The 12,011-nt window shown below is 42.0% G+C and overlaps 1 protein-coding gene across 5 annotated transcripts in view; it reads right to left on the bottom strand.

The window, feature by feature from the left end:
- The window catches only part of LOC145341457 (SPRY domain-containing SOCS box protein 4-like), a 177,383-nt gene that overhangs the window by 58,961 nt on the left and 106,411 nt on the right, over positions 1–12,011 (bottom strand). The window lies entirely within an intron of this gene.

The following is a 12,011-nucleotide window of genomic DNA, read 5'->3' as shown; positions in this document are numbered from 1 at the left end:
AATTTTCACATTTGAATTTACAGGAATTAAATCAAACCAAAATGAAGAAACCTTGTCATTCTGTTTACTGCCTTTATGCTTCTCTCAACTCTAATATGCATGTTTATCTTTGCCTCTATCTTTGTCACAAATGTGTTCAGAATTAGTCTGTCCATTGTCAAAGACAATGTGGAGGCTAGGCTCTTGTGAACCTCTAGCTGGTGGAACAAGTTATATTGCCTTGCTTTAATAAAAACTTAGTCTGCTATTTTACCATCTACAAGCATATTCAGAAAAGGGACTCTGTCCAGATGAATAGTTGTTGAATAGACAGCAACAGGACTGGAAAATCCAAGCTGTGGGTGAGATTGGCGAATTCTGGCCCAGTAGTGAACTGGTTGCCTTATGAAGAAAGATTGGAGATGTTAGTTTTGTATTCACTAGAGTTTAGAAGAATAAGATGTGACTTGACCGTAATCTTTTAAGATCCTGACGGGTACTGATAGGGTGGATGTGAAAAGGATATTTCCTCTTGTTGGACAATCTGGAACTAGGGGTCACTGTTTAAAAATGAGTGGTCGCTCATTTAAGACAGAAATGAGGAGAATGTAAAGATCTTTTTTTCTCTGAGGGTCATGAGTGTCTGGAACTCTCTTCCTCATAAGGCAGAGTCTTCGAATATGTCTAAAGCAGAACTGGATGCATGCTTGATCAACAAGGGAATGAAAGATTATTGGGTGTAACTAGGAATTTGGGAGTTCCAATCAAATCATCCATGGTCTTATTCAATGGTGGTGCAGGCTCAAGAGGCCAAGTGGTATCCTCTGGTTCCTAATTCGTATGTTCGTATGTATACATGTAATTATTGTTTCACATGGCTTCCAGAGTCCAGAATCCAAGTCCAATAAGGTAGCCCTTCATGTAGGGCCATCAGATTTAAACAGACCAATGCTGTATAATTTAATTTTGCCATTTGAGTTGACTTCACATAATGAGATAGGCATGCAGCAATAAGTCAGACTTGTAGATAATGGAAAAGATGTTCCAATAAAAACTACGTATTGAGGTGGTGCTTTCAACTGATCACCAAATTCTCCATCCTCAATGGCAGTGGGAGCAGGGTAAGAGACTGGACAATTCCAGCCTTGATAATGGTCTAGTAAACCCTCACTGAACTGCTTCTAACATTTATATATTGCCTTAAATAAGGAGACCAATACTGCACACAATACTCCAGATGGGTTCTCATCAATGCCCTGTACAACTAAAGCATAACCTCCCTATGTTTTTAATCAATTGCCCTCACAATAAATGATAACATTCTATTTGCTTTCCCAATTACTTCCTGTATCTAAACTAACCTTTTTAGATTCACGCACTAGGCATCCAGATCCCTCTGCACCTTGGAGCTCTGTAATCTCTCACCAATTAGATAATAAGCCTCTTTTTTATTTTTCCTGCCAAAATGGACATTACATTTGTCCACACTGTACTCCATTTGACAAATTTTTGTCCTTTCAATAAATGTATGTTCATTTGTAGCCTCCTCACATCCACTCTCCTACCTATCTTTGTGACATCAGCAAATTTGCCAACCATAAACCTTCAATCTCTTCATCCAAGTCAGTTATATAAAATTAAAAAAAAAATGTGAGGCCCCAGCATGGATCACTGTGGAACATACCTTGTCACATCCTGTCAACCAGAAAATGATCCATTTGAGCCAACTCTTTCTTGTTAGTTAGCCAATCTTCAATCCATGCTAACATCAACACCATGAGCTTTTATTTTTCACAATAACCTTTGATGTGGCAGCTTATCAAATGCATTCTGGAGATCTAAGTACAGTACATCCACAAGTTCCCCCCTTACCCACAGCACGATTCCTCCTCATTATGTTCTTTGCTCTGTAAATCATTTTTTCTACATTGTCTCCTGTGCACTTATATGATAAAGACAATGTGGCAGCCTTCTTCCTGTGGTTTGAGCTTGTGCAAATAAACTAATCTTTTGAGTTCATCCCATGTTAAGTTTGCTGTGAAGTTATTAATATAAAATTGGTTCACACCAAAACTTGAGGGGTTGGGAAACATACCATTATTTATTAAGGGGGAGGTAAATTAAAACATCCATTTACAGATGGGTGGCAAAAGGCAAAATCAGGACTGTTTAATAATCCGCCCCACCCCCAGCAAAACACTACAATAGAAGTTAGCATATTGTCACTGACAAATTAAAGGTGTTACCTGGTAACTTCTAACCAATCTTCATATGGTCAGAGTAAACCAGTATCATTATTTTATTTGACAATGAGAGGCATCATGACCAAATCCAAACCAGTCTTTGCCTAATGTTCAAACATATACATTTTCTGGCATGGGCTGCAGAACAGAAATTAGGGGTAGGAATTTTGTATTCTATTTCCTTTGCCAATAATCTATTTTAGATTAATGAACAGATTTTAGATCAAGGGGTATGATATAGTTGGCATTACGGAGACATGGCACTGAGGTGAGCAAGGGTGGGAACGAAACATTGAGGGCTATTCAATGTTTAGGAAGGATCGACAGAAAGGTGGTGGAGTTGCATTGTTGAATCAAGGTGATATTGATATAATATTGAGAAAAGATATTAGCATAGATCATGTGGAATCTGTATGGATCAAGTTAGGAAACTTCAAGGGCAAAAAACATTGGTGGAGATGGAATACAGACCACCAAACTGTAGTGGCAATGTTGGGAAAAGCATTAGACAGGAAATCAGAGATGAGTGTGTTAAAGGAATATCTGTGATTAGGGGGTGACTTAAATCTGCATATAGATTAGGAGAGTGAAAATAGTCACAGTACAACAGAGGATGAATTTCTGGAGTGCATATAAGAACATAAGAAATAGGAGCAGGAGTAGGCCATCTAGCCCTTCGAGCCTGCCCCACCATTCAATAAGATCATGGCTGATCTGTCGTGGCTCAGTTCCACTTTCCCGCCCTCTCCCCATAACCCTTAATCCCCTCTCTTATCAAAAACCCATCAACCCACGTCTTAAAAATATTTAGCGAGGCAGCCTCCACCACTTCAACGGGCAGAGAATTCCAGAGATTCACCACCCTTTGAGTGAAGAAGTTCCTCCTCAACTCCGTTCTAAACCGCCCCCCCTTTGGCTTTCTGGAGCAAAATGTTGAGGAATCAACAGGGAACAGGCCATGTTGGACTGGGTGTTGTACAATCAGAAAGGATTAATTGGCAATCTAGTTGTGACAGAATCCTTGGGGATGAGTGACCGTAATATGGTAAATTCTGTGTAATATAAGAACATAAGAGATAGGAGCAGGAGTAGGCCATCTGGCCCTTCAAGCTTGCCCCGCCATTCAATAAGATCATGGCTGATCTGTCATGGCTCAGTTCCACATTCCCGCCCTCTCCCCATAACCCTTAATCCCCTCTCTTATCAAAAACCCATCAACCCGCGTCTTAAAAATATTTAGCGAGGTAGCCTCCGCCACTTCAACGGGCAGAGAATTCCAGAGATTCACCACCCTTTGAGTGAAGAAGTTCTTCCTCAACTCCGTTCTAAACCACCCCCCCTTTATTTTGAGGCTGTGCCCCCTAGTCCTACTGTCCTTTCTGAGCGGGAAGAGTCTCTCCACCTCTATCCTATCCATCCCATTCATCATCTTATACGTCTCAATGAGATCTCCTCTCATTCTTCTAAACTCTAACGAGTACAAGCCGAGTTTATTCAGCCTCTCCTCATAGCTCAACCCCCTCAACGCCGGCATCAGCCTAGTAAACCTCCTCTGCACTCCCTCCAAGGCCAAAATATCCTTGCGTAAGTGCGGTGCCCAAAATTGCACACAGTACTCCACCTGTGGCCTCACCAATGCCCTATACAGCCGCAGCAAGACCTCCCTACTTTTATATTCAATCCCCCTCGCTATGAAGGCCAGCATCCCATTCGCCTTCCTGACCACCTGCTGCACCTGCAAGCTGGGTTTTTGCGACTCATGCACAAGGACCCTGAGGTCCCTCTGCACTGTCGCCTGCTGCAGTTTTTCTCCACGTAAGTAATAGTCCTTCCTACCATTATTCCTACCAAAGTGGACCACCTCGCACTTGCCAACATTAAATTCCATTTGCCAGTTCCTGGCCCATTCGCCCAGCCTATCTAGATCCTTCTGCAGACTCTCCACACCCTCCGCGCAATTTGCCGTTCCACCAATCTTGGTGTCATCAGCAAATTTCGACACCATACACTCGGTTCCCTCCTCCAGATCATCTATATAAATGGTAAATAGCTGAGGCCCCAGCACCGACCCCTGAGGCACTCCACTAGTCACCAACCGCCAATCCGAATAGCACCCAATGACCCCCACTCTCTGCCTCCTATTTGACAACCAGTCCTCTATCCACGCTAACACCCTACCCCCAACTCCATGTCCCCTGACCTTCTGCAATAACCTCTTGTGAGGTACCTTGTCAAACGCCTTCTGAAAATCAAGAAAGACCACATCCACCGGCTCTCCTCTATCCACCGCCCTAGACACATCCTCATAGAACTCCAGTAAATTCGTCAGACACGACTTCCCCTTAACAAAACCGTGCTGCGTCTGCTCTGTCAAGCAATTCCCCTCAAGATGCCTCGCTATTTCCTCCTTGATGACGGATTCTAACATTTTACCTACAACAGACGTTAAACTAACAGGCCTATAATTCCCCGCCTTTTGCCTGGCACCCTTCTTAAACAACAGTGTAACATTAGCCGCTTTCCAATCTTCCGGCACTTCCCCGGAATCCAGCGACATCTAGAAAATAACCACCAAGGCATCCACTATCACCTCCGCCATTTCTTTCAGAACCCTCGGATGCATTCCATCCGGTCCTGGGGACTTGTCCACAATCAGCCCCTCCAGTCTGTCGAGCACCACCTCTCTAGTAACAGTAATGTCATCGAGACCCTCCAGTCCTACCACCTTTCCATCTCTAACACCCGACAAATTATTCACGTCCTCCTCCGTGAAGACCGAAACAAAAAAGTTATTCAAGACCTCAGCCATTTCCCCATCCCCTACCACTAAGTCCCCCTTCTCATCCTCTAAGGGTCCAACGTTCACCCTAGCCAGCCACTTCCTTTTTATATACTTATAAAAACTCTTGCTATCCTTTTTTATATTAAGCGCTAGCTCAGCTTCATAGTTTATCCTACCCTTCTTTATCAATTTCTTTGTCAATCTTTGTTGACATCATAAGATATCTGAATAAATGCCTCTCTGCTCCTCCCAGATAATTACATCTCACCTTCTCATATTCAGCAATGACCCATCAACGAAACTCAGCCTGTAAATCAGAAGGGAAATGCTTCCAATGAACACACTCAATATCCAACACACAGCTCCAATCAAACAGCTCAGCACAAAGCACCGAGTAAACAGGTCTCTCAGCTGGATCTTCTCACACAGCATAAGGGGCATTTCCACACCTGATTCCCCACAGGATAGTCAGACTGCCTGAACATTCTGAAACCAGGGTCCAGAATCTCAATCAAGGCAATTATGATGGTATGAGACATGAATTGGCCATGATGGACTGTAAAACACTACTGAAAGGAAAGTCAGTGGACAGGCAATGGCAGGCATTTAAAGAACAAATAGATGAACTCCAGAAGTTGTTTATTCCTGTTTGGTGCAAGAATTGAAAGGGAATTGTGGCCAAACTTTGGCTGACAAGGGAATTTAGAGATAGTATCAGATTCAAGGATGAAGCACACAAATTGGCAAGCAAAGGCAACAGAACTGAGGATTGGTAACATTTTAAAATTGGGCAAAAGAGAACCAAAGGATTGATTTCAAAGGGAAAAAGAGTGTGAAAGTAAGATGGCGGGGAACATAAAAACTGACTGTAAAAGTTTCTGTAGATATGTGAAGAGAAAAAGATTGACAAAAATAAATGTAGGTCCCTTACAGTCAGAAATGGGAGAATTCATAACAGGGAATAAAGAAATGACTGAGGAAGGACATTTGTACTTTGCTTCAGTCTTCACAAAAAGAAGACATGAATAATGTACCAGAAGTGCTGAGAGAAACATGTTTTAGTGAGGAGCTGAAGGAAATCAGCTTTTGTAGAAAAATGGTTTTGAGAAAATTGATGGGATTGATGGTGGATAAATCTCCAGGTCCTGATAATCTTCATCCCAGAATACTTAAGGAAGAGGCCCTGTAAACAGTAAATCCATAGTAGTTATTTTTCAAAATTCTTTGGACTCTGGAATAGTTCCTACAGATAAAAGGGTAGTTAATGTAAGCTATTCAAAAAGAGGAGGTAGATAGAAAACAGGAAACTATAGACCAGTGAGCCTAACATCAGTAATGGGGAAGTTGCCAGAGTCTATTATCTATGATTTCATAAATTGGCATTTGGAAGGTAGTGGTATCATCTGATAAAGTCAGCAGGGATTTACAGAAGGGAAATCATGCTTGATGAATCTATTGGAATTTTTTGAGGATGTAACTAGTAGACTTGACCAAGGAGAAGTAGTGGCTGTGGTTTATTTAGACTTTCAGAAGGCTTTCAACAAGGTCTCACATTATAGACTGCTATATGAAGTTAAAGCACAGGGCATTGCAGGTAGTGTTTTGATATGGATAGAAAACTAGTTAAAGATAGGAAGCAAAGAGTTGGCATAAGTGGGTCCTTTTCTATTTGCCAGTCAGTGACTAGTGAGGTTCCCACAGGGATTTGACGTTAGGACCCCAACTGTTCACATTACATATTTATGATTTGGAAGAGGGAATTGAATGTTTTATCTCCAAATTTTCAGATGATGAAAAGTTGGGTGGGAGGGTAAGCCGTGAGGAGGATGCAGAGATGCTTCAGCGTGATTTGAATAGGCGGAATTTGTGGGTATGTGCATGGCAGATGCAGTATAATGTAAATAAATGTGAGGTTATCCACTTTGGTAGCAATAATAGGAAGACAGATTTCTACTTGAATGGGTGTAAATTGAGAGACGTGGATATTTAACAAGACCTTGTCCTTGTGCATCAGTCGTTGAAAGTAAATGTACAGGTATTGCAGGCAGAAAAGGTGGCAAATGGTATGTTGGCCTTCATAGCAAGAGGATTTGAGTATAGAGATAGGGATGATTTGCTGCAATTGTATAGGGCATTGGTGAGGCCACATCTGGAATAGTGTGTGCAGCTTTGGCGTCCTTATCAGAGGAAGGATGTCCTTGCTATAGAGGGAGCACAGCAAAGGTTTACCATGCTGATTCCTGGGATGGCAGGTCTGTCATGAGGAGAGAATAAACTGGTTAGGATTACATTCATTGGAGTTTAGAAGAGTGAGAAGGGATCTCATGGAAACTTATAAAATTCTAATAGAGTTAGACAGAATAGATTCACAAAGAATATCCTCAATGGTTGGGGGCAGGGGGCGGTGGTGGGCACAACTAAGGGTCATAGTTCGAGGATAAGGGTAAACCTTTTAGAACTAAGGAAAGGATAAGTTTCTTCACCCAGAGGGCAGTGAATGTCTAGAATTCACTACCACAGGATGTAGTTGAGGCTAACACGTTGCCCGATTTCAAGACGAAATTAGATATCGCCCTTGGGGCTGAAGGGGTCAAGAGATGGGGGGGGGGGGGGTGGTTAAAAAAAAAATCAGGACATTGAATTCGATGATCAGTCATTATCAAAATGAATGGCAGGAGCAGGCTTGAAGGGCCGAATGACCCATGCTGCTTCTAGTTACTATGTAACAACACTAATGGAAAAAAAAATATGTTTTATTCCTGCATTCCATTTGTCTATTAAGCCATTGGGGGAGCTAACTTGACTTTCTAAGGAGATGCACAGTGCTAGAGAGCAACGCCACCTCAGATTTTCCAATTTGAGATATCGACATACAAGCTTGATGGAGATTTTAGAAGAGTAATTTATAAGTCACTGCAACAAACATTTCCAAATCTCACTGCTAACACATCTTTGAAGTTCTTAATGAAGCTTAGATTGGTGACACATTTGAAGTGTTAAATACATCAAGTGGCTTTTAAAAAGCTGGATTAAAGAGGTTATATTCATCCACCAAACAAGCTTTTCCACATCAAATGAAGCTTTGAAATCTTTTGTTTTTTCTCAAAATCAGCAGTGCACATACCACGCAGCCTTTATTTGAAGGAACAAAAGAATGTTTGCATCATTTCGTGATGGACAAAAAGGGCTCAAATTAAACACCTCCACAAGATTAAAAAGTGCACCAACCCATGAGAAGTTAAATTTGATCACATATAATCATGCAAGCAAACATTTGTCCACACTTGGCACACAATCAAAATGAACCATTTCACAACACACTTTCCTTTCAAAGTTAAATTTAGTGTGTGGATTGCTGTTCCTGGTAGTGTGCAGGGAAAATAGAACCAAGACCAATAGAATTGAAAATCGCTTGAATATCTGCATTTAGTTGATGTGTCCAATCTACAGGCTTTAACTCCTCAATGCGTTTATCTGGCATCCAGTACAGGCTGATCAGAGATTACCTACAGTACTCAAACCATCATTTTTGGTCCCCATCAATGCTATTAGCCAGAATGCTTCGATGTCGTATGCCCGCCACCACTGCAAGCTGGAGTGCTCAGCCAAAACACCCTTCATTGTAGCAGAACTGAAAGATCCCAATCGCAGGCAAGGTTGGAGAATTCCAGCCATTCTTTTTGCTCCCTTCCACAAACATTGCTCCCATGCAACTGTTGCTGTCCCTGGTAACTGTTCAAAGTTGAGCTAGACATCGTTGTGTCTTAATTGACCATGAGATGAATTTCCAACCATATATCTGCATTATTACCATGACTCCCATGTAGAGGGGAAGGATTCAGATTCCTCTAACACTGGGGCTGGTTCTAGGGCAGGTGAGACTAGTAAGCAGAACAGGGTTAATCTGGAAAAGACCAGATGCCTTCAGGGGTTTTTATTTGCTAGTGCCAAGTTTAAACTAGAATGGCAGAAGGAGGAGAACCTGAGCAGGGAGAAAGGGAGAAACAAGGATAGAAATGAAAGGATAGAAAATGTAAGAAGCAAAAGTGGAAGGCAGAAAAAACAAGAGAAGAAAACAAATGAGCCTAAAGGCAAAATAAAGCTGAGAAAAATATCAAGGTTAAAAAAAATCAAAGGCCTGGTCTCCTAACACACTGAGTATTTGCAATAAGAGAGATAAATTAGTAGCTCAAATAGATACGAATAGTTATGATATAGTTGCAATTACAGACACATGGCTGCAGGGTTATCAAGGATGGGATCTGAACATCCAGGGGTATTCACCATTTAGAAAGGATAGACAGAAAGGAAAACGAGATGGGGTAGCATTGTTTGTAAAATCAATGCAATAGTGAGGAAGGGCATTGGCTTCGAAAATCAATGTGATATCTGTTTGGGTGGAGATAAGAAACACTCAAGAGAGAAAATATTGTTGGGGATAGTCTATAGGCCCCAAACAGTAGTGGTGATGAAAGGGAAGGGATTAATCAAGAAATCAGAGATGCATGCAATAAGGGTACGATTGTAATTATGGGCGAGTTAAATTTTTAATTAAAAAATTAATTGAGATCAAATTCTCTTGCATACATCTGTATTCTTGCTCGCTGTCTCACGTTCTCATTTGCTACAAACTGTCAGTAAGTCTCTGGTTCATTGGCTGGAATTGGAACTCACATTGAGATATGGGGCATATTTCTCTCAGAAAATATCTGTATCCAATGGGCAAGAAAACAGTTTTTCTTTCCTTTTTTTTAAAGCAAGATCGGAGGCAGTAATTTATGGCACTCTGTGCAATACAGAGGCTGTAATGTGAATCTCATCAGTGGGGGGAGCGTGTGGTCGATTCTCAGCCTGTCGGGAAGCTAGGTGCTCCAGGGGTGCCATTATACAGGCACCCAACCTCAAAGACCCTCAATCTCGCTGCCTCACCTGCTTGCAGCTTATCTCTTGCAAATCGAAGTATTCTTACTACCCTTCAATGCTCATCTCCAGAGCCCTTGCTCACAGTGAAGCTTCGGAAGAGGGGAGCAGCGAGTGGGGGAATCAGCATGAGAGAGCCTGCAGCACAACTGGGAGGGTTTGGGAGCAGAAGCAGCTGTGAACCATAAGGTTGGCAAGGAGTGGAATGCATTTGGTGAGCAGAATCGGTGGTGAATTGGATGTTAAGTAGAAAGTTAGCATTTTGTTTCATATTTTTAAAGTTTTAATTTGAAAGTTATTTCATTTACCAATATATTAATTTAGCAATGTAAAGTTTTTCAACTCTTTCATTCTGATTGTCAACATCTGCTTCCCTGGGAAAAACAGATGCAAAGTATTAATTAAGGCCTCAGCCACAAACTCTTTCTCAATAGGTAAATATTTTTAGTTCCTAAACAGTCGTACCCCTCTTTTTCCCACCATTTACTATGTATAAGCCTATAGAAGACTTTTGGATTCCCTCTTGTATTGGCTGCAATCTCTTTTTGCATTCTCTCTTTGCTTCTCTCATTTCCTTTTTTTACTTCCACTCTGAATGTTTTATGTTTAGTCTGGTTCTCACTTTTATTATAAACCCATCACCTATCATATGCAGTCTTGAAAGAATCAACTATTGGAAACAGACATTGATTTCAATATTGAAAAAAAACTTATCTGATTCCTGTAAATTATTATTCTGTCAATTAGTGAACTGGAAAATAACCCATTGGAAAAAAACAAAAACAGCTGACTTCTAACTTGCACGCCATTGCTGGGGCCTTACTGGTTCGCCACACCATGTTTAACATGTCATTAATGAGCCCAGAACACAATCGCTGGCTTACTTATCTTAGTCCCCCGCTGGTTGAGGTCTTCACCAGCAAGGATTACAAATGGTCCCCACCTCACCAACTTTAAGGGCTTTCAAATGGTCATTGGATAGGCATATGGATAATATTGGAATAGTTTAGGTTAGAGGGTCTTTAGATTGGTTCCACTGGTCGGTGCAACACCGAGGGCCGAAGGGCCTCTCCTGCGCTGTAACGTTCTATGTTCTACACCTATATGGACCAGATGTGATGGCATCTCCAGTGGGATCAAAGGCCACAGAAGCCACCCCCCACCCCCCCGCCGGTTTGTCAGGGCAGGGCCCCTGGGGCAATCCCAGCCTGGCATCTTGGTACTGCCCCCACATCCTGGCACTGTCCACCATGTACCTTGGCAGTGTCAAGGGGGTGGGGCTTCAAAGGAGAGGAAGGAAGGGGGAAGTCTGCATTGGGAGTGGGGGTGTTGATTGGACACCCCCCCTCAACCAATCTGCCGAGGCGATTGGGGGGGCAGGGGTGTGGTGGCAGGAAGGGTGGTTGGGAGTGATGTGACATACCTCCCAGAATACAGTGTACACAGCATACAGGGAGATTGGGTGCTTGCATAATGGCACCCCTGGAGCAACTAGCTTCCCGACAGGCTGAGAATCGACCACACGCTCCCCCCACTGAGGAGATTCACATTACAGCCTCTGTATTGCACAGAGTGCCGTAAATTACTGCCTCTGATCTCGCTTAAAAAGGAAAGAAAAACTGTTTCCTTGCCCATTCGATACAGATATTTTCTGAGAGAAATATGCCCCATATCTCAATGTGAGTTCCAATTCCAGCCAATGAACCAGAGACTTACTGACAGTTTGTAGCAAATGAGAAAGTGAGACAGCGAGCAAGAATACAAATGTATGCAAGAGAATTTGAGCAATTAGGAGAGAAAGAATATAAGGCAGCAATGAGGAGGAGAAAAGGCGACTGTGATACAGAAGTTCTAAGATCTACTTGTTGTTGCAGTGGGGCATCTAATGGCACTTGCAGTTCATTGATCTTGCCCTGCACCCTTCAGCTCAAAAATAATTTACTTCAGAGTTGCTGAAAAGATAAACTGATAATGTTACAGGAAAGGCAAAAGGAAATAAGGCTTGGGATTGAAGTGAACAGGACTAACAAATGTGTATCTCTCAATTTTTAAATCTCATTAAACATGGGAAGGATTTTAAAAGGAGG

This window comes from Carcharhinus amblyrhynchos, chromosome 3 (genome assembly GCF_965287045.1).
Source record: "Carcharhinus amblyrhynchos chromosome 3, sCarAmb.v2.hapA, whole genome shotgun sequence".
Classification (NCBI taxonomy): Eukaryota; Metazoa; Chordata; class Chondrichthyes; order Carcharhiniformes; family Carcharhinidae; genus Carcharhinus; species Carcharhinus amblyrhynchos.
Note: the sequence above shows the minus strand (reverse complement) of the source record. Positions and strands in the feature narration are given on the sequence as shown.